This window comes from Lynx canadensis, chromosome B1 (assembly GCF_007474595.2).
Source record: "Lynx canadensis isolate LIC74 chromosome B1, mLynCan4.pri.v2, whole genome shotgun sequence".
Lineage (NCBI taxonomy): Eukaryota > Metazoa > Chordata > Mammalia > Carnivora > Felidae > Lynx > Lynx canadensis.
Genome location: NC_044306.2, coordinates 159,737,672 through 159,757,366, shown reverse-complemented (window position 1 = coordinate 159,757,366; position 19,695 = coordinate 159,737,672). Strand labels below are relative to the sequence as shown.

Here is a 19,695-nt window from a genome sequence, read left to right as displayed (position 1 = left end):
GCTTACAAAGTAAAGTGGAAACTTCTGTAAGGTATTTAGAGACTTTCATGAACCTATTGCTACCTACCTGTCTTAGTTGGCTTGGGCTACCATAGCAAAGTACCATGGACTGGGTAACTTAACAGACATTTATTTCTCACAGTTCTGGAGTCTGGGAGTTCCAAGATCAGTGTGCTAGCGGATTGGTTTCTGGTGAAGGCCCTCTTCCCACCTTGCAGATGGCCACCTTCTTGCCATGTCCTCACATGGTGAACAGAGGAACTTCTGGTGTCTTTTCCCCTTCTTATGGAGGCACTAATCCCATCAGCAGGGGTGCACTCTCATGACCTCATCTGAACCTAATAAACCACTGAAAGTCCTCACCTCCTAATATTATCACATCTGAGGTTAGAACTTCAACATATGAATTTGGGGGAGACACAAACATTCAGTCCATAACACTACTTCTTCAGCTTCATCTCCCCAACCTTCATGCCTTATAATTTACACTTAAATTGGAAATGTGTGTTTATCTTAGCATACCTCATGCTATTCCACATTTCTACACATTTGTTCACTTTTTTTCCTTTTGCCTTGAATGTTCCTCCTACCTTCCTTCACATGGATATTCTTACCCTTCTTTCAGAACTCAACTCAGGCATTTTAATTTCTAGGAAGCCTATACTTAATTTCCAAACTGGATCAGTTTCTGCTTTCTTTGTACTCTTAGTACGCTGAGTCTCCCTTAGTGCCCTGAGTATTTCCCTCCCTCAGCAAATTGCTACCATGTGTATGTGTTGTCTTCACCTCTAAATATCAAGTGCCTCAAGTACAGAGATATTACTTATATTTTTAGGCTCAGTGTCCGGCATAGTGCCTGGTCCATGGCAGACACTCAGAAAATGTTTGTTTCTAAACTAACCAACTGTATCTTTTTTTTCCCACACCAATAAGAAGTGTTTTATTAAAAAAAAACACAGTGAAATAAACCCCCCAAAAAGCCTTTTAATCAGAAAGTCTGATAAAATTCAACATTAACTCAAGTTCTCAAAAACCTGTGTGGGAAAGCCAAAAGGTACATCAGAGAAAATCAGGCAGCTACTGACAAGGTCTTTGGTGGAAAAGCAAGTTGTGAACTTATACAAGCTGCCCTAATGATTATCAGATCTGAGTGTTGTTTTTTAAAAAACAGGTTTCAAGATATACCAAGAAAACCATACAGACACCCCTAACAGTACAAAAATATAACGATGAAGTTCAAGGATATAAGAAAAGCCAAATATGATAGTACAAACAAATAATCTATAAAATAAAATAAGCCTTTCAATCCTAGAAAATAATGGGAAAATGTCATGAATGTAACACACATAAAATGAGGACTAACAGCACATGGAACAATCTGAAACATTTCCCCAATGACTAAGCCATGTAATGACAGGTCAGGGCACCATTAACATGTCGTTTTTACATATAATATGTATTTAAATTAGAGTAATTTTTTTCTACTCAATTACCATTTATTCCTTTTTACCTTTTCCCTCATTTTCTCTAGCAACACTTTTCCTTTGGTTTGACCAATTAAACTCAAAAGGTTTGGAACCTGAAGCGAGTATCAACTCTTACTGGAATAGTACTTAGGAAATGTAATCCTAGAAAAGGCAAATTTTAACTGAAGTGGCTTGACAAAGTTAAGCATCCATTCTCAATGTGACAATGCCCTCCATGTTAATCACTAGGTTAATGGCTTTTCTTGGCTGGATCCTATGACCCAGCATGATACTGGCATAGTCCATGGTGAGGGGCTGCAGAGCTATGTGCACAGACACCGCCCATTTAAGCTTTTAATGAATTCAAAGCATCATTTTAAGCCATTTCAATAAAATAAATAAAAAATATTGCAGATTTCTACTGGCCTGCTTTGCCTCTTGAACTGGCTTGGAGTATTGTTCATGACAGAAGACACAATAGTTAATTAAGTTGCTACTCTACACCCCTTAGCCTTCAACACTTCCTGCTCTTCAAACCTCACAACCTTTTTTTTGTGGCAGTAATGGTATTCTTCATTAGCATCACCATTGTCATGGAACCAACACCTGCAGAGACTGGCTTTCTTTCTGACTCCTTCAAAATCCACATCTCCAACCAACTTGAATTTAGCAGTTAGGGATCTTGAACTCTATTCCCACAGTGATGACTGCTGCTCCCTCCTTGATCATGTCTGCTGTGCTCAGGTTTGAAATGCTGCAGCAGAGACCACTATGTCTGCAAGAAATGTATGTTTCTTCAGTTGCTCTTTGGTAGAGTATCCAGGAGATATTGTAACAGTGACATCACCTCCAGGGTGTTCATGCCCTCATCTGTGTGTAGTAGCATTGACATGGGCATTCCAACATCTTTTGACCTCCTGACCTCCCAGCCAAAACCACATTCTTTCCTAGGGTTGGAATGCCAGTTTGCTTAATTATTTCCCAGACACCCCGTGGGGTAGCTGGTAATATGGAATACTGGTCCAAACACATTTGCCCTACATTAATTACAGGAAAGCCATCCTTATCTGGAGAGACAGCATTGCAGATCTTTCTTCTGCAATTGTGCTCTGGAAGAAGCAGCTGAACAAGGAGGCCATCTACACTACCATCATTATTTAGTTTGTTGATTAAATTCAGCAGTTCTTCCTCTGAAATTGAAGCTGGTTTCACAATTGTCTCACTGTTGACTCCTACTCTTGCAGCTGCCCTTGTTTTGTTATGGATGTAGGAGGGGCTTGCAGGATTCTCACCAACCAGAACCACACTCAGGTGTGTCTGCTTGTTGCCCTGTGCCGTCCGTTCTTCCAACTTCTGCCACACTTCCTGCTTGATCTGGACAAGTTTCCTTCCAGAAAGGACAACTGCTTCATTTCAAACTACAGAGAGGTTGAAGGGGTGATGGCAGAGGTGGTAGCTCTGCATGGGCTGGAGCAGCTAGGTGGCCAAGGTGGACACAAGGGAAGCAGCACCCATCACTGTCCCCAATGTCTGCACCAGGCTAAATATGTAATTTTACTCATGTTGTTAATCTGTGTTAACTACTCAAATCATCACGAACGTTTTGCTGGTATCTATGCCTGTAGTTTATTTTAATTTTCTATGTTGAGATACTTTGTGTAAACATTATAAATTTGAAATAGTTTTGACATCAGCACTCTTTTTATAGTCTCAACCTTACATTTATAGCATGCATGAGTTTATATGCCGAGACTAATAGGTCCTATTTCAAACATTAAAACATTTTACGTTAGCTTTATCAGTAGGGCATTGCCCATGGATTCTTAAAGGTTGACCAATGGCACAGCGAGAGTAGCTTCAGATGTGAGATGTTCAGAATATCATGTTAAAGGGCAGTTGCTGAGATCAAAGCTAAACGGTGTAGCTTCTGGAATGTTTATATCATCCATATCCTATAAAGCTGGTTTTGGAGAAGTGAAACATTAGACATTTTAATCAATATTTCTTAGAGTAAATCTCTGAAGAGGTGACAGCAAGTGAGAACCCATCTTCTGGCAAAAGCGAAAGGAAAGTGAATCTTTTTTTTTCAAAGGAAGTAATGTGTGGAAAATGCTTTTCAACTGTAAAGTGGTGCACAATTGCTAACTCTTGAAATCACTGTGATTGTTATTAGGGCCAGTTTGAAAGTCAATTGCCTGTCTCAGCTCAGCCAAACTGCGAGGTCTGCCATATTGTCCCGTGACTCAAGACAAGCAAATTCCATATGCCATTTGTAATGGACTCTATTACTAGCTGTTGTTTCTAGCTAACAGATCATTTTTTCTCTTATCCCTCTGCTCTCCTCCCCTTTTATAAACAAACTCCATCTCTGGACATAAGCATCACTTAGGCCTGCCTAGCTTAATTCTCCATTTTTCTGGTCAGAATAATTTATTTGGGGTATCCAAGTAGAATTAATCATAATCCTTCCTTGGGATGTTCATATGGATATTGGAGAGAGACAGTCTCTTTTCTATGGATTTTTGAGATGGGGCATTATAGACTTTGATGGACTTTTCGATGAGTAAACTTGGATGCATTGAGGAAATCCACGGGTAATTTTGTAATGATAGAATTAGAATAATACACAGAAAAATTAAAGTTGAGAGATGGAGCGGGTGAGGGAGAGAGTGCTAATAACATAATTTACATTACTTGATCCAATTCTTTCTGAATATAGCAATCTTTTAATTTATTCATTTCATGGATTAATTTATCCTTTTTGCGTTTATACTATTTTTAGTTGGTTTTACTTCCCTTGCACTGAAAGTCTGTGACAATTATACCACTCTTGTCTAGGATATTTCAGCTACCAATCCCTGTGACCTCATTTTTTCCCCCTAGTCCTTATTCTACTTTCTAATTGCATGATGGTTTGGTGGACCAAAATGATGGTATAAGGACACTGAACTAGATTACCTGAGCTTGAATCTTGGCTCTTCTACTTACTAGATATATAATCTTGGGCAAGTTATTCAACCTCTTTAATCTTATTTCTGTATCAGCAAAATGAGATAGTTGATTATATCTACCTTTTTAAGGATTAAATGAGTTAATGCTTGTGAAGTGTTTAGAAAAGAGCCTGATTCCTGGTACTGGTTCAGTTCAGTAGGTTTTAGCTATTTCAATATTACATTCTAAAAGCAGAGTAAAGATAAAAATATTTATATTTGCCTTTATTGTCACCTTTAAAATTGTTAGATTTTAGGAGATAAAGACCTTGACTTTTTGGCTTTCATAGATAAAGGCACCTGGCATAATCTATGTTTGTGATAAGCATTGCCCTAGTTTACTTGTTCCCACACTACACAGTCAGTATAAGAACATGTCATTCATAGCCTCCTTCCTGATTTGCTTGCCTTGATCCATTTCTTGAGGTGTACTTAACTTCTCTTTTGACGTCATTATTTTCTACTTGACTCAAGGCTCTTGCTTAACTGTTCTTTTCCTCTTCTTGACTATGATTTCTATTCTACTTCTTGTGATGCTATTTTAACCTACCACCCTTCTCATAAAACCCTTAATGAGAAGAGCTCTTGCTAGGTTTACCCAACCCCTGTGAGCACAGTCAGGGCAGCATTCAGTAAATATTTATGGTTAATAAATTGCAGAACACAGCCCAAGCAGTAATATTCTAGGCTTACGGTGAAGGGGAGTTAACTACAAACTGATTGTATGACCTAATACAGGCTCTTCAAACTTGGTGTTTCTCAAACTTTGTTATTTGCTGCCTACTGTCTTCTACAACCATTAATTTTCCTTAGGGGTAAGTAATTTGAAAACATTTTTATATTAAAATAAACAAGGATATATAATTGAATATCAAACAAAATTTACATGGTTTTAAGAAGAAAGCACACTCTAAAGAAGTGTCTTCATTTTTCTGGGTGTTGGGCCTAAGTGGTGAGACATAAGTTGCTGTTCTTTGTTGTTAAAGATACCTCTGTGGAAACACTTGAGAAAAACAGTACAGTACTGTATACTTCCTTTGTCAGTGTCAGATGGGTTCATGTTCACAACAGTCAGAACTTAGTAATAGCTACCATTTCTTATATGCCCAAAACTCTGCTGTACACTTCGCGATAACATATAATTTCATATTCATAGCAAGTATATTTTACAGTAGAGGAAACTGAATCTTAAAACTGAATCTTAAAATAACTTGAATGAGGTCTCATAACTATTTTGTGTTGTGACTTGGAGTCAGATGCAAGTCCATAAAGCTCAACTATAATGCACAGCCTATGAGGAATAATTTAGAATAACCTCATTCAAGATACAAAACTTATGGACAATTGAAAAGTCAGGAAGGGTCAGCTTGAGGTTTTATAGGAACTTCAGGGTTAAAGGGAGCAGGGAGATAAAGAGAGCAGTATGTGTGTATGTATGTTTATGTATGTTTGTATATGTATATGTATATAAACCTATATATAAACACACACACATATATGTATGTATATAAGAATTATAAACTTGAATTACTTGAATTGTAAACTATCCCCATATCTCAAAATTGAAGTGGTTATCATTGTACCTTCTGCCAATTGAGTTTTAAAACTAGCTAGCTTTTGTTCCAGCCATGGGATTTGCTTTGTGTAAGTCATGTTCTATTCAAGCCTCAAGCATGCATTGGTGAATATAATGAATACCAACATTTTGATGGACAATTTTTCCTGAACATTGTCTCCTAGGATTACAGTTCTTCAACTAAAATCATTGGAGAAGGTCAAATAGCCTGCTTTATTGTACATTATTTACAATAGAAAATTTATTAAATTTCTTTCCTAAAATCTCTTTGATAGAGCTATTTACCATCATCATGTTTTCCTTTGCTTTTTCTCCTTTGCAAAGGTTGACTTGGCAAGAACTTTATTTCACTTTGCTATCTTATGGACCGTCTGGTGCATGTTTTCATTTATTTTAGCTAGTGAACCATTTTCTCTATTTGGCTTAAAATGATCCACTATACTGTGTGATAGACAGCAAGAAGATGGGCCAACATATTTTCTCTTGATGCATTTGATCTTCATTGATCTACATATGCAAAGCTGAATGAAAACTTCTAAACATAAATGCTCATTTGAGCTTCTAATGTTAATATTGATTCTATTTGTGAGTGCTCGTGCAGAGAGTCAAACTATTTCTCAAAGGGTGTTCCATAGAATACATATTAGTATCCCAAGATGCTTGTGCAAAGGGCTTCAGTGGTCAAATGAGTTGTGGAAATGCTCTATAAATATATCTTGTCTTAAAGATTCACATCATAATTAGTATATGAATGTCTCTGAATCATCTTGTAATTAAAAAGGTAACTAACTTTGTTTAACCTAGGGTCTTCTGAACTTATTTGTTCAGGTTGGAAGTATTGGTTCTCAGCTTTCTGTGGCACTATTGTCTCTTGAAACATACTTTGGGAAATACCAATACCCACTGGCTTTTAAGTCCAATTAAAACTAGGTTAGAATTTAGCGCTATTATTTAGGTAGCACATTTGTCCTTCATAAACCAAAGATTCCTTTTATGGGGGAATATATTTAATTCACAGTATTGTTGTTGTTAAATTAAATAAGTTAACACATGTAAATAATATGATACCTGACATAAATTTTAGTTCACTTACTTCTTAATGTTCGTTTGCCTTCATTTTCTTCAAGTAGCTCTTAAAATTTCACTTCCTTTATGAATTCTGAATCTAGAACGATTCTCTAGACCTAAACTCATCTGAAGTAAATGTGCATTTCTCTTGACTATATTTTCAGATATCAAACACAAAATGCATTCCCCTTTCAATGATTACTCTGATTAAAAACAAAGATAATAAATAGCCTCCTGCCCCCCTTTTTAAAGTTTATTTATTTATTTTGAGAGTGAGCAAAAACATGGGCACCAGAGCACATGTGTGGGATAGGGGCAGAGAGAGAGAATTCTAGGCAGGCCCCTCACTGTTAGCCTGACAAGGGCTCACATTCAGGAACCCTGGAGGTCATGACCTGAGCTGAAATCAAGAGTCTGATGCTCAACTGTTCAACCTACTGAGCAACCCAGGTGCCCTGTATGGTCACCTTTTATTGCAAATGTGAAAATAATATGGTTCCAGGGAAGGGAGTGTGGTGTACAATCTCTGGGTATTGCACCTGACATTAGGTCCCTCAACTGGCCAAATGCTAGAATTATCAGAGAGAACTTTAAAAGAAAGTTCTTTTAAAGCTGGTGAGTCAGCATAGAAGTAGCAGATAATCCTGGTACTTTTGTCTGAATAGGGTACTATCATTGAAAAAATTTAAAAACTCTAGCTATAGCCTGATAGGCTCTGAGGTACCAGTTTGGCCTTTGGACAACGACTGTGATTGCCAATTACCCGGAATATCTTAACCTGCTGAATTTGTTGGCCCTAAAAACAGTCAGGCTATATACATGAAACTGGAAGGACTATACTTTCATTTGCAAAAGTGCTTGTAGTTCTGGCTGTTTGCCTCCAAGGGAAAAAAATTCCAAATAAACAAATATACCTTGTATATGATGCTGTTTAAGAAAGAATTCTAGGTGGCCTGAGGAGCAAGCATTGGCTCATTATACCTCTGTGATGCTGAAAGGGAAAACAGGTACTGGAAGGAAGACACTTAATGCCAATGGGTCAGGACACAACTAGAATTCTGAGGATAATGCATTGAGGTGCCCATCAGTTCATACGGAAACAGACTCAGATGCACCAAACAGACTCACCTCACATTGGTTGCCTCCACTGTTTTCTACCTCTCTCTTTTTATCTCTAGATCTTGACTCCTTCTTGGAAGAAGATCTCAGTTTAAGATAATCCTGGGAAGGCAGGGGTAAATCTCATCTAGCAGATTTAAGTTTTTCAGTGTTAATCAGAATGGAGTATGTATGAGACAAATCAACTTTGCTCTTATGAAATTGCACTCTTTTTTTTTTATTTTTTTAATTTTATTTTTATTAAAAAAAATTTTTTTTTTCAACGTTTATTTATTTTTGGGACAGAGAGAGACAGAGCATGAACGGGCGAGGGGCAGAGAGAGAGGGAGACACCGAATCGGAAACAGGCTCCAGGCTCTGAGCCATCAGCCCAGAGCCCGACGCGGGGCTCGAACTCCCGGACCGTGAGATCGTGACCTGGCTGAAGTCGGACGCTTAACCGACTGCGCCACCCAGGCGCCCCCTAATTGCACTCTTTTTCATAGCACAACCTTAGAGTGTTACTGTGCCAAAATACCCATTATCTCTCACTGAGGAGTAAAGAAAGTGGTAAAAAGTTTGAGAAGGGAAGAAATCTTATCTTTTCATTCTTGTATCCCTATGAATCCCCTTAATGTTTATCCTTATTGCCTGAGCATTGATCAATTCATTTAGGCACAAGTCCTCTTTAATTGAGAGAAAATATCAGGGATTATGAGGAGTTTATGGTGATGTGTGGTAGCTGAGATATAATTTAACTGACAGTGTTGGCTTTGGATTCAGGTAGATCTTGCTTCAAGTATAGGCTCTATCACTTACTGGCTATGTCACCTTGATCTTTGAGATGTAGTTTTCTCTAACTACGTACAGATAGAGTAAAGCACTATAATGGACATTATACTTGCTTTTCCAGCATTCTGCTCCCTGGGAGTAGGCTTGACATCATCCCCAGCTCTGTGCATGGACTCTATTTGACATAAGGCAGTAGTGTCTCTCGCCACGAAGATTGGTTCAGGGATGAACAATGATGTGAGTCTACGTCGATCAGTGCATGACATTACACTGGCCTCTGTGATTGGTTAAGGTTGGTCTTATCAGAGTGACGTGCAACTCATTTGCATAAGATACATACTGTCCTTGCTTTGTTTAGGGAGGTATATAGGTGAAGAGTCTCAGATTCTGCAGCAACTTTTTTACTGCTGTGGAAGATAAAGCTAGTATACAGTAGTAGAAAGTGAATGGTGGAAAAGAGAGACTGAGCTTGATTATATATTTCTAAAGCTTGTCCTACCTCTGGAATTTCTAGTTACCTGGGTAAATAGATTCCCTTTTGTTTAATCCAATTTGAGTTGTACTTTTATTACTTGCAAAATAAGGAATCCTAATTCATAAGTGTATTATAAATATATTGTATCTGACATATCTGTCAGATCATGACAATTGATGTGGAGGAAAATAGAGAAAGAGGGAGAAAAAGTATTGCAATGAGGGTGCTGAATAACTACAACTGAAGTTAGGATGGGCTGATTGAGAAAGCAGCTTTTAAACAGAGACCTGAAGGAGGCAAGTGAGCAAGATATAAGGTCATCTGGGGGAAGAATGTTCTTGGTAGATGTAAGAGCAGATGCAAAGGCCCTGAGGCAGGGCTCTGTCTGGCATGTTCTATGAACAGGAAGGAGGTCAGCATGAGTCGACTATGGGAAACAGAGGGAGAGTAGGTGATAAAGTCAGAAAAGTAATGTGAAGTAGGTATATTGTGAAAGGGCCAGTAAGCCATTCATCGTAGGGATTTTTGGCTTTATTCTAAGTTAGAAGGGAGGCCATTGAAATGTTATGAGTAGAGAAGTGACATGGCCTGACTTACATTTTTAAAGGATCACATGGGTACTGTTTTGAGTATAGATTTTTTTTAAAATTTTTTAACCTTTATTGATTTTTGAGACAGAGAGAGAGAGCATGAACGGGGGAGGTTCAGAGAGAGATGGAGACACAGAATCTGAAACAGGCTCCAGGCTCTGAGCTGTCAGCACAGAGCCCGCCGTGGGGCTCGAACTCACGGACTGTGAGATCGTGACCTGAGCCGAAGACGGGCGCTCAACTGACTGAGCCACCCAGGCGCCCCTTGAGTATAGATTGGGTGGGGTGCATGCTAGTAGCATGTGGAGGAATGATGTGGAGGAACTGACAAAGATGTCACAGATGACACTAAAGATACCTTTTGTACAGTTAATGGTTAATGGATAATTCATAAAGACCTGGCACAAAATAGGCTGTTGAGTGGTAGTTATAGAATAATAATAAATATTTACTAGCATTATCAAAGACTTTGGCAATACTGTAGATAGCAACAAATATCTTTGATAATAATTAGCATTAGCAAAATATAATTCCTTTTCATGTATTTTGTCATTTAAGCCATAGAAAACCCTGAGACAGGTAAGTTTATTACCGCTTTGCAGAGGGAAAAACCAGGGATGTGATAGGCAAATTGGTTTTGTTAATGGTTCCATGGAAATGGTTATCTCATTTCAAATCTGGATCTTGTGACTCCAAATACAATTCTGCTTTCACTATAACATTTTGCTGTCTTCCTGTTCAAAGGTGACATTTTTCTGAGTTCATTTCTAGGGAGAGTGGTAGAATTGAGAGCACTCCATACTTTTTCCTAATTTTTCTTACTGTAACATAACTTTATACATAAACCAAATAACGGTTTTCACCCATAGTTTTGTAGAGAAATCATCATAATGAATAACAACTGGATTAATTAACACTTACTAAGTGCTAGGCATTAGTATTATTTGCATTATTACATGAAGTACATCAATTTAGTTTCCCAGAAACTGAAGTGGTGTATCAATCATGGTTCCAAACAGGAGACAGAAATCACCCCAGTAATTTAATATAAAAAATATTAAACTGGTAAAAGGTGATAAACTCCTAAGAGGGGTAAAAGAGGCATTTAAAAATAGAGGGCAGATGGGGAGCTTGGCAAGATCGCAGGGTAGGGGAGCCCTGAGCTCACCCCATTCTACGTTTACAACTAGATATCATCCACATCCAAGTCAATAAGCCTGAGAGCTAGTGATCAGAGACCTCAGAGACCATTAGAACAAACTCCATAACTAAATACAGAGAAGAAGCTGCATCTGAAAGGGGCAGAAAGGTGGAGGGAGCCTGCCTACAGGAGGGAGGGAGTTATGTGCATGGAGAGAGCAGAGAAACAGGCCCTTGTACCAAGAAGCTCCCACAGGGAAGACTAATCCCCATAACGTCTGGCTTTAAAAACCAGAAGGGCTGAATTTCATGAGTTTAAAACCAGTGGGACTCAGCCTGGAGTCAGCTGACTCAGCACAGGGCTAGCCCAGAGGGTGGAAGGTGAGCTGGGTTGCTGCTTTTAAAGAGGCAGGGGCCTGTGTGGAAAGGCAATATAAAAACAAAAGTTTACACAACACTGGGGGCAAACAGAAGACATATCTGTTCATACTGATTTCTGAGTGTGTTGGGGAACTTCTCTAAAAATGAAGGTGCCATTTTCCATCCCCTGCCCCCTCCAGCATAATCACAGGGCCATCTGTGGCAGGTGGGGTGGCACAGACACTTACTGCCTCACCAGCTAGTGGTGTACTATTCCCACTTCTCCTGAGGACTCGCTCGCTCCAAGCCTGCTAGCGTAGGCCCTGGGCACAGGGCACATTTTGTTAAAGCTGTGTGTGTGCCCTGCCCATGCCCTGTCCAGCCCCTGAGTGCACAGTTGCTGCCCCACGCTGCATACAGCGCCCAGCTACTAGGCCATGCCCAGCCTCGTGCCCCCAGCCATCCCTGCACAATAGGCCTGGCCACACCCAGCCATCACTATATGCCACATTCAACCTTGTGCCGCCGAGCACCCTGGTACATAGCCCCCCCAGCCTCTGCAGTGCTTCTGGGCATCTGGCAAAGGACTAGCAGCTCAGCGGCTCAGCGCAAATTTGGCTAATACTGCTTACCTACTCCCAAGTTCCCTGGTGGGCATGTGCTGTTGGAACTGGCCTGTCTGTGGGTCCCAGTAACACCACAGAGGGCAGGCACAGCCCACAGCAGGCTAAGAGTCAGTGCAGATGACTGCGGGGAAAGTGAAAGTGATTCAGACACAACAGCAGGGCATAAGCAACACACATAGGATGCTCTCCTGAAGTGCCAGGTTCCTGGGAACAGGGGACACTGCACTCCAGGGCACTCTAGGACCTCTATTGCATAAAGTAACTACTTTCAAAAGCAGAAGATATAGCTGACCTGCTAAAAGATGTAGGTAGGTGAAGTTATCCTTAGGAAATGCCTGTAGAAGTTTGCTGGAATTTCAACAGGTCAGAGCTGATTTGCAGGAGGTAGCTCCTGAGGTACAGGTAAAACTTGTGGAGAGTGAGCACCACTGGGGCCTCCCAAACACTACTGGCAGCTATAACATAGGTGGGAGAAGTCCAGACTGGAATCAGGTATGGAAGCTCCTTTCTCTTGCGGTGTCCCTCTAGCGCCCTCCACTGAGAAGCCTTACATTGTGTCAGCTTGGCAATGGAGAAGTGTTGTCCAATTCCAGTGTCACAGAGCATGACAAAGAAGCGTGGATTTGGAGCAAGAACATGATAACTGGCACAGGAAAGTACTGTTATTATTCTCTTGTCACAGATGAAAAGACTATATTTCAGAAAGTTGGAGTCTCCAGGTTGAAAAGTTATTCGTAATTCCAGGTTCCAAAGCTGTACCACTTTGCTCTATCACACTGCTTAAATAGTACATCCATGAACTTAACTGCCTTAATAGGTGCTAACTATGAACAACCTTGGGTAGAGGGGGCTCAGGCAATAAGAAACAAATCAGGTATTGGGAGGGAAGTGCATTGTTAAAGCAGACTCACAGAGGGAATGTCTAACAAGAAATAAACCACAAGAAATGGACTACAAGAACTAAAATATATACTTTTATTTTACCTAAGGATGAGGGAAGCTTCTTTTTGTAGAATATAGAACTATATCCAGCTAATGTATGAAAAGGGACAGCATAGAATTTAAAATGTCATCAGTTTACAACCCCTCATGATATATGAGTATCTGTTAATATCAAAAAGAAAAAAACGCAAACATTTGTGCTTCTTGATGGAAGCATACATCAGTTTTGATGTATTATGTGGAAAATCTGTAAGGGACTGTAGATGAAGTCCCTAGATCTAACTTCTTATTTATAGAAAATACAGGGACTGAGGAAAATGTTACAGATAACTGCAAGCAACCAACTCTTGGTTTCGGCTCAGGTCATGATCTCACGGTTCGTGGGTTTGAGCCCCGCGCCCAGCTCTGTGTTGCCATTGTGGATCCTGCTTGGGATTCTCTCTCTTTCCCCTCTCTCTACCCCTACCCTGCTTGCTCTCTCTCTCAAAATAAATAAATAAACTTAAAAAGTTAAGAGATGGAGGAAGAACCTATAAATTAGAAGCTTCAGAGACATGTAAACCAACTGTAACACATGTATCTTACATGGATTGTTAATTGAAGAGCAGTAAAAGCAGAAACTATAAAAATAAAACTATAAGAATTGAGAACATTTGATACAATTGTAGAATAATTATTAATGTTTTAAATGGGACAGCGGTATTTGTTTGAGTTATACTTAAAAAGAGTTTCTGTAGAGATATATAATGAAATGTATGTGATAAATAACATCTGTAATTTGCTTCAAAATAATTTGTGTGTAAAGGGGTGATAGGTGAAGGTATAGAGGAAAACAAATTAGTTATTATTTGGTAATTGTTGAAACAGGATGATGGGATTCATTTTTATGTTCATTTTATATCTGTACATTTGAAAATAACATAAAAATAATGATAAAACGATAATGAAAAAGTTTTTCTTTTGTCAAAGCAATTTGACTTTTTAATGGGATCACATAACTTGCAAGTTGCTTGCTATCTAGTGGTAAGGCTGAGAGAGAAAATAATAGCATTTCCTACTCTATTAGAGCCATAAGAACCCTGTTTTTGTAAAAGTGAATTATCTAGGAGGATTAATATTTTTGTTATAAAACACTTAATGTAAAGTCTATCTTTATGTATTTGAGTTATTTTATTTAATTAAAAAATCAAAGAAGGGAAACCCTCTTCTTTAAGATGGAGTGTTTGACAAGAATTTTTTCATAGAAGTGAAATAAGAGGTTGTTCTCCTTTCACTTCAAAGTGTCCCTGATTCTTAGTCCTGACTAATCTTAGCAAAGCTGATAGAACAGAGTGTGTAACAAGATTTCATCACAGCGTCCAGCAGTGCTTTTTTACTTAGGTGACTTGAAACAGAGGAGAAAAATGTAAATTTTATTAATTAAGATGTTTCAAGCAAAAAATCTCTTAAGGTATTCTTAGTCTACCAGAGTCCTCTATTTTGCTTCTCAGTAGACATTTCTGAAAACAGGTCAGCAAGAAGCAATCGCAACATCAGGAGACTTCCTTCCATTGAACCCCAGTGCTATTAAAAACTATAGATGTTATATTTTTTGACTCCTCCGAGGACACTTGCTGGGCCTAGCATGGTTTCTGATACTCATGTGGTGTTGGTTGAATTGAATTATGTTATGAATTATGCATCAGTGTCATGAGAAGACCTGGCTTCCAGTCTGTGACCTACCATTAAGTTGTTATGGGACCTGGCATGAATTACGTCACCTGTGTGGACCCCAGTGTCTTCATCTGCAAAATTATGACAATGCAGTACAAAATCACTACAAGCCTTTCTAAATCTGACATTCGATAAATAAAAAGGATCAAAACAACTTCTGCTTCATGTGGTAAGATAATATTTGAGATACTAAATTATGTTTTCTCCATATTGTTTCCCACCCCCCAAAGATTTCCTCTTCAAGCCTGTGTCCAGGAGAAGTTTGCATCAGGGCTAAGATCCTAAGAGGAAGAGGAGCTTTTGTGGATAAAGACTGACCAAAATCAGATGTCCCCTCCCACACTCCCCAATGCCTTGAGCCTACCTAAATTTGGTAGAATGTTCAGGCTACTCCCTGGAAATGGAGAGGAGGGAAAACTCCCCGAAGTGACTATAATTTTCTTTCAGCCACCAGACAGAAATGGAATCAAATATTAATAGAAGAAAATAAGGTTACAGCTTGAATAGTGTGTCCACTGCATATATTTCTCGAAACATCCAGTATAACTCTTTTTTTTCTTGCATCAGCTATTGTTTTGGTGTCCTATTAAGAGTCTTAAATGGCAATAATAAAAGAGATTTGGCATTTCTGTCATATAAAGTGCTATAGACTGAGTTGTACCCCTCCAAAATCCATATGTTGATTGGACCCATGTAATCCCCAATATTTGGAGATAGGGCCTGTAAGCAGGTGATAAAAGTTAAATGAGAACTTAGGGAAGGGTCCTCATCTGAAAGGGCTGGTGTTTGTATAAGAGAAGAGACACTAGAGCTTTTTCTCTCTTTCTGCCATGTGAGAACACAGCAAGAAGGTGGCCTTCTGCAAACCAGGAAGAGAGACCTCACCAGAAACTGATTATGCTGGCACCTGATCTCTAGATCAGCTTCCATAACTGTAACAAAATAAATTTCTGTTTTTTTAAGCCACTCAGTCTATGGTGTTTTATTATGGCTGCTTTAGCAGACTAATACGTAAAGTGTCAGGAAAATCAGTGCAGACTGATCTGTAGTGAACTTTGTTGACAGAATGTCTTTGGAGGTGAGCTACAGGATGAGAAGTTTTGCTACCAATTATTTGAAATAATTCAGGATAAAACCCCAGCTATGTTTAACATTCCTAAAATGAAATCAGAGTAGCAAGCTGTTGGGAGTGGCAATAATTACATCTAATGGACTGTAAGTAAAATTGTGTGCTCAGTGCCTTTGATTTTGTTATAAACTCCTTCCTCTTATTTAGAACCTACGAATTTTAATAAGGGGTAAGATCAGTTATATAGTATGTGCTGACAAGGGGGTAAAACTGAAGAAAAGTGGACTAAGTGGGGCTTGAATAGCTATTTTGTGGGGAGTTCTGCCTACCTGGGTACAAACAAAAGAACACCTTTTTGAAATCCTCCAGAGCATAGACATTTCTTCATTTAAATTTCTCCATTTAATTCTTCCCAGCAGCCCACAAACTATCTTACCACAAGCTGAAATCAAGAAAAATGTGCTATAACTTTAAAGCATGAGTTTCTCCTCTATTTATGATCACCTCCATTACTTGCCAAATGGAAGAGAATGGTTGTGGACAGGCTAGACACAGAATTTTGAAAAATCACTTATATTTTGCTTGAATTACTAGAATAGTTGTTTGCTGTTGTTATTTTTGGTAGCACATATATCTCCTTAATCCAGCATGTTTAGATTATATTAAAATACTGTCTTCCCATGAACATACCCAGGGACAGGGGAAAGAGATCAGCTTCAGAAGCCACTGGCCAATAATAGAAGTTGGTCTGTTATTAAAATTCAGCTCAGGAGAATCCACAGTAAGTATAATCTGTATGTAGAAAATTGGTTGTATATAAAGCTTGTGACTGCTGGAGATCTGATCTTTTTCCATTTTATCTTTATCCACAAAGTAATGATTAAGCCTCATCTTGGCTATGTATTCCTTTTGGGTTACCTGTGAGATGGTCATCATGTCCCCTCTGATTCTGGTCATCAGGAAATCACAGTGAGTCACAGGGTCTTCTCAAGTTTTGTTCATTGGACCTTTGTACCCGACCCTACTGTGTAATACCAAAGCTCAGTGTGTGTCAATATTGAAATGGAAACCTCTGAAAAGAGCTCCACTTCCTTACACCACTCTCAGGGGTGATTTTCATGGCCCCAGCTCTTTGTGTGACCTCTGTTCCTTGGTATTTTAAAGAAAGATTGGATGGCACGGTGTTGGCTATGATGAAGGTTACTAAAAATGACAAATAACTGACCCTTTAATAAGATTTAAAACAGGTGTATTGAGCTGTGAGGTTGTCAGTGGTAATGATATTTTATTCTCATTTTCTCACATCTCTTTTAATTTACAACAGATTGCAAAAAAAAATGTTTTTAAGGGCTACCAAAAATATGATTCATGGCTTCTGCTTATGGATATCTTAAGCTCATTAGAAAATTATGAAGATACATAATGCCCAGGTAAACTAAAGACTCATAAAACATTTTGCTTAAGGTAAAATTGATTTCAAATGTGCTGGGGAGTGAAAATTAGTTAGCCTTACATTAATTCCCTTTAGCTTGGAGACTACATTGTATGGGGCAAGGTAGTTCTTTAAATTAAAGATGGCATAATTAAAAGTGCAATAAATTGAAAGAATTACTTTATTTGATATAATTTCTATGCAGTCTGGTCTCACTGTCTGATTCTGTTATGGCCCTGCCAATGAGTGGTGACGACTAGGTACTGATTTTCAACTGTATTATTCTTCACTGTAATCACCCTTTATTATAACACTTACCTGCAAGGGTACATCGATCAGAAAATGCCCATTAATTACACTGCTAATGGTCAGCAAGTGAGAGGATTATGCTAGAATGAATAGGGAACGAGCTGTAAGTACCTTTGGGATAGTCACTGTAACTACAGCAGTGATACCATGGGCAATGCTGAATTGGTAGGCAAAACTGTCTGCCTAGAGCCTGTGAGTAACAGGTATTATTGACCTTTCATTTACTTGGAAAACTGTAGGAGCCTGAAGCCTAATATTAACCAGTGGTACTCAGACCTTCTCTGGCATGGCAAGGTATGAGGAGTGTAGTTCCCTGATAATGCACAGAGAGGAAGATATTTTCTAAATGACATGATTTGATTCTGCTTCAGGTTTTTGAATGTTACTGTACTGTTCTGAAGAAAGATGAAATTTTAAACATGAGTCACAAGCTGTTTATACTTGAATACAAAATACTGCAAAGAATAATGATTTTTAGATAAGTTATTTCCAAATATCTAACAGGTTAATGGGAGCATTTATATAATATACTTATATATTGATTTTTCTTTTAATAATTGTCATATCCTTTAGAATTATTATAATGTTCACTAACATGCAGATATGTCATAGAGTCTTAATCTAGCAGTATCTAACTTTGACCCCATTGGTATTGGAATTACACTTCTATTTCTTAAAGATTTAGTTTGTGCTTAGAAAAATCACACTTGTCAAATTTTGTCTTATTCTTGTGGCATGGGGTATATAGTTGGCATAGTTTTTGAATGCCATTGAGCTTGAAAAATAGAAAGAAGGGAAATGAGATGATTTTGAATTGACTTTAATAGAAAATTGGGGAGTAAAGTATAACATAATTAGAGAAAGAAGAAAATGGATAATTATAGGCCACTCACTGGAGAAATTAGGGTATAAGTTGATCTTAGTGTTTGAAATAAGAATGGGAAAAAGCAGGCAGGAGAGCTGGAAACAGTCTTGAAAAGAAGCAGAATGACAGAATGACTTTTCTTCTTTATCCAACTTCATTGCTAATGCATGAGTTAGAACGTTTTGGGCTATTTTTTTTTTAATAATTTATTGTCAAGTTAGCTAACATACAGTGTATACAGAGTAGTCTTGGCTTCAGGAGTAGATTGCCATGATTCATCGCTTACATACAACACCCAGTGCTCATCCCGAGTGCCTTCGTCAATGCCTGTCACCCATTTTCCCCACCCCCTCACTCCCTACATCAGCCCTCAGTTTGTTCTCTGTATTTAAGAGTCTCTTATGGTTTGCCTCCCTCTCTGTTTTGGGCTATTCTTGAGGTGAGTCAGAAGCAGCACTCGTCAGGAGGAAGCAGAATCACAAAATAAATAAATGAAGAAACAAGTAACTAAAATGCTGAACTTAAATATCACTGCTCTTCACTAGTCTCTTGACTGAAATGCAAAAAAAAAAAAAAAAACAAAAAACAAAAAAAAAAAACCCTAAAAATAATCATCTGCCAGTTAGGTTTTTTTTTTAAATGAAGCACTCAGTTTTTTAAGTTCTCCCTTTGCCAAACAACTTTGATTTTATTTTCTGTCTCAGATTGTGTGAATGTACTGCTTGCTTTTGGCATTGAGGAGAAGCTTTTGTCTCCTGTAGATGCCAAATATAGGGCAAATTAATATTCAGCATACCTATTACTCAGGAATTAAAATACTATTACATTTCTTCAGAATGATTTCTTTTATTACAAAGATACATTTAATTAGGCATTTAAAAATGAAGTGTTCCTTGAAATTTGGATGTAATTTTATTATTTCCATAATTCTCTTGCCAAATTAATTAGATATTGTGAGCCAAATGTATAATTTAAAATCAGCAGATTAATGCAAATGATATTTTATATGTAAAATTAAATAGAAGAGTTTTAGAGATTTCTTAATTTAATCTGAAAGGCAATTGTGAAATAGTTCTCTATATCAAAATTAAAGATGTTATTTAAAATTAATTCTAAAGCTAAAGGACAAACATTACTTCAGATTAAATACTAAAGGACAAAGATTAATGGTGAAAAATCTTTAA

The 19,695-nt window shown here is 38.2% G+C and overlaps 1 pseudogene; it reads right to left on the bottom strand.

The window, feature by feature from the left end:
• Positions 1 to 2,004: 2,004 nt before the first annotated feature.
• On the bottom strand, positions 2,005 to 11,732 carry LOC115513073 (annotated as a pseudogene).
• Between the last annotated feature and the right edge of the window lie 7,963 nt (positions 11,733 to 19,695).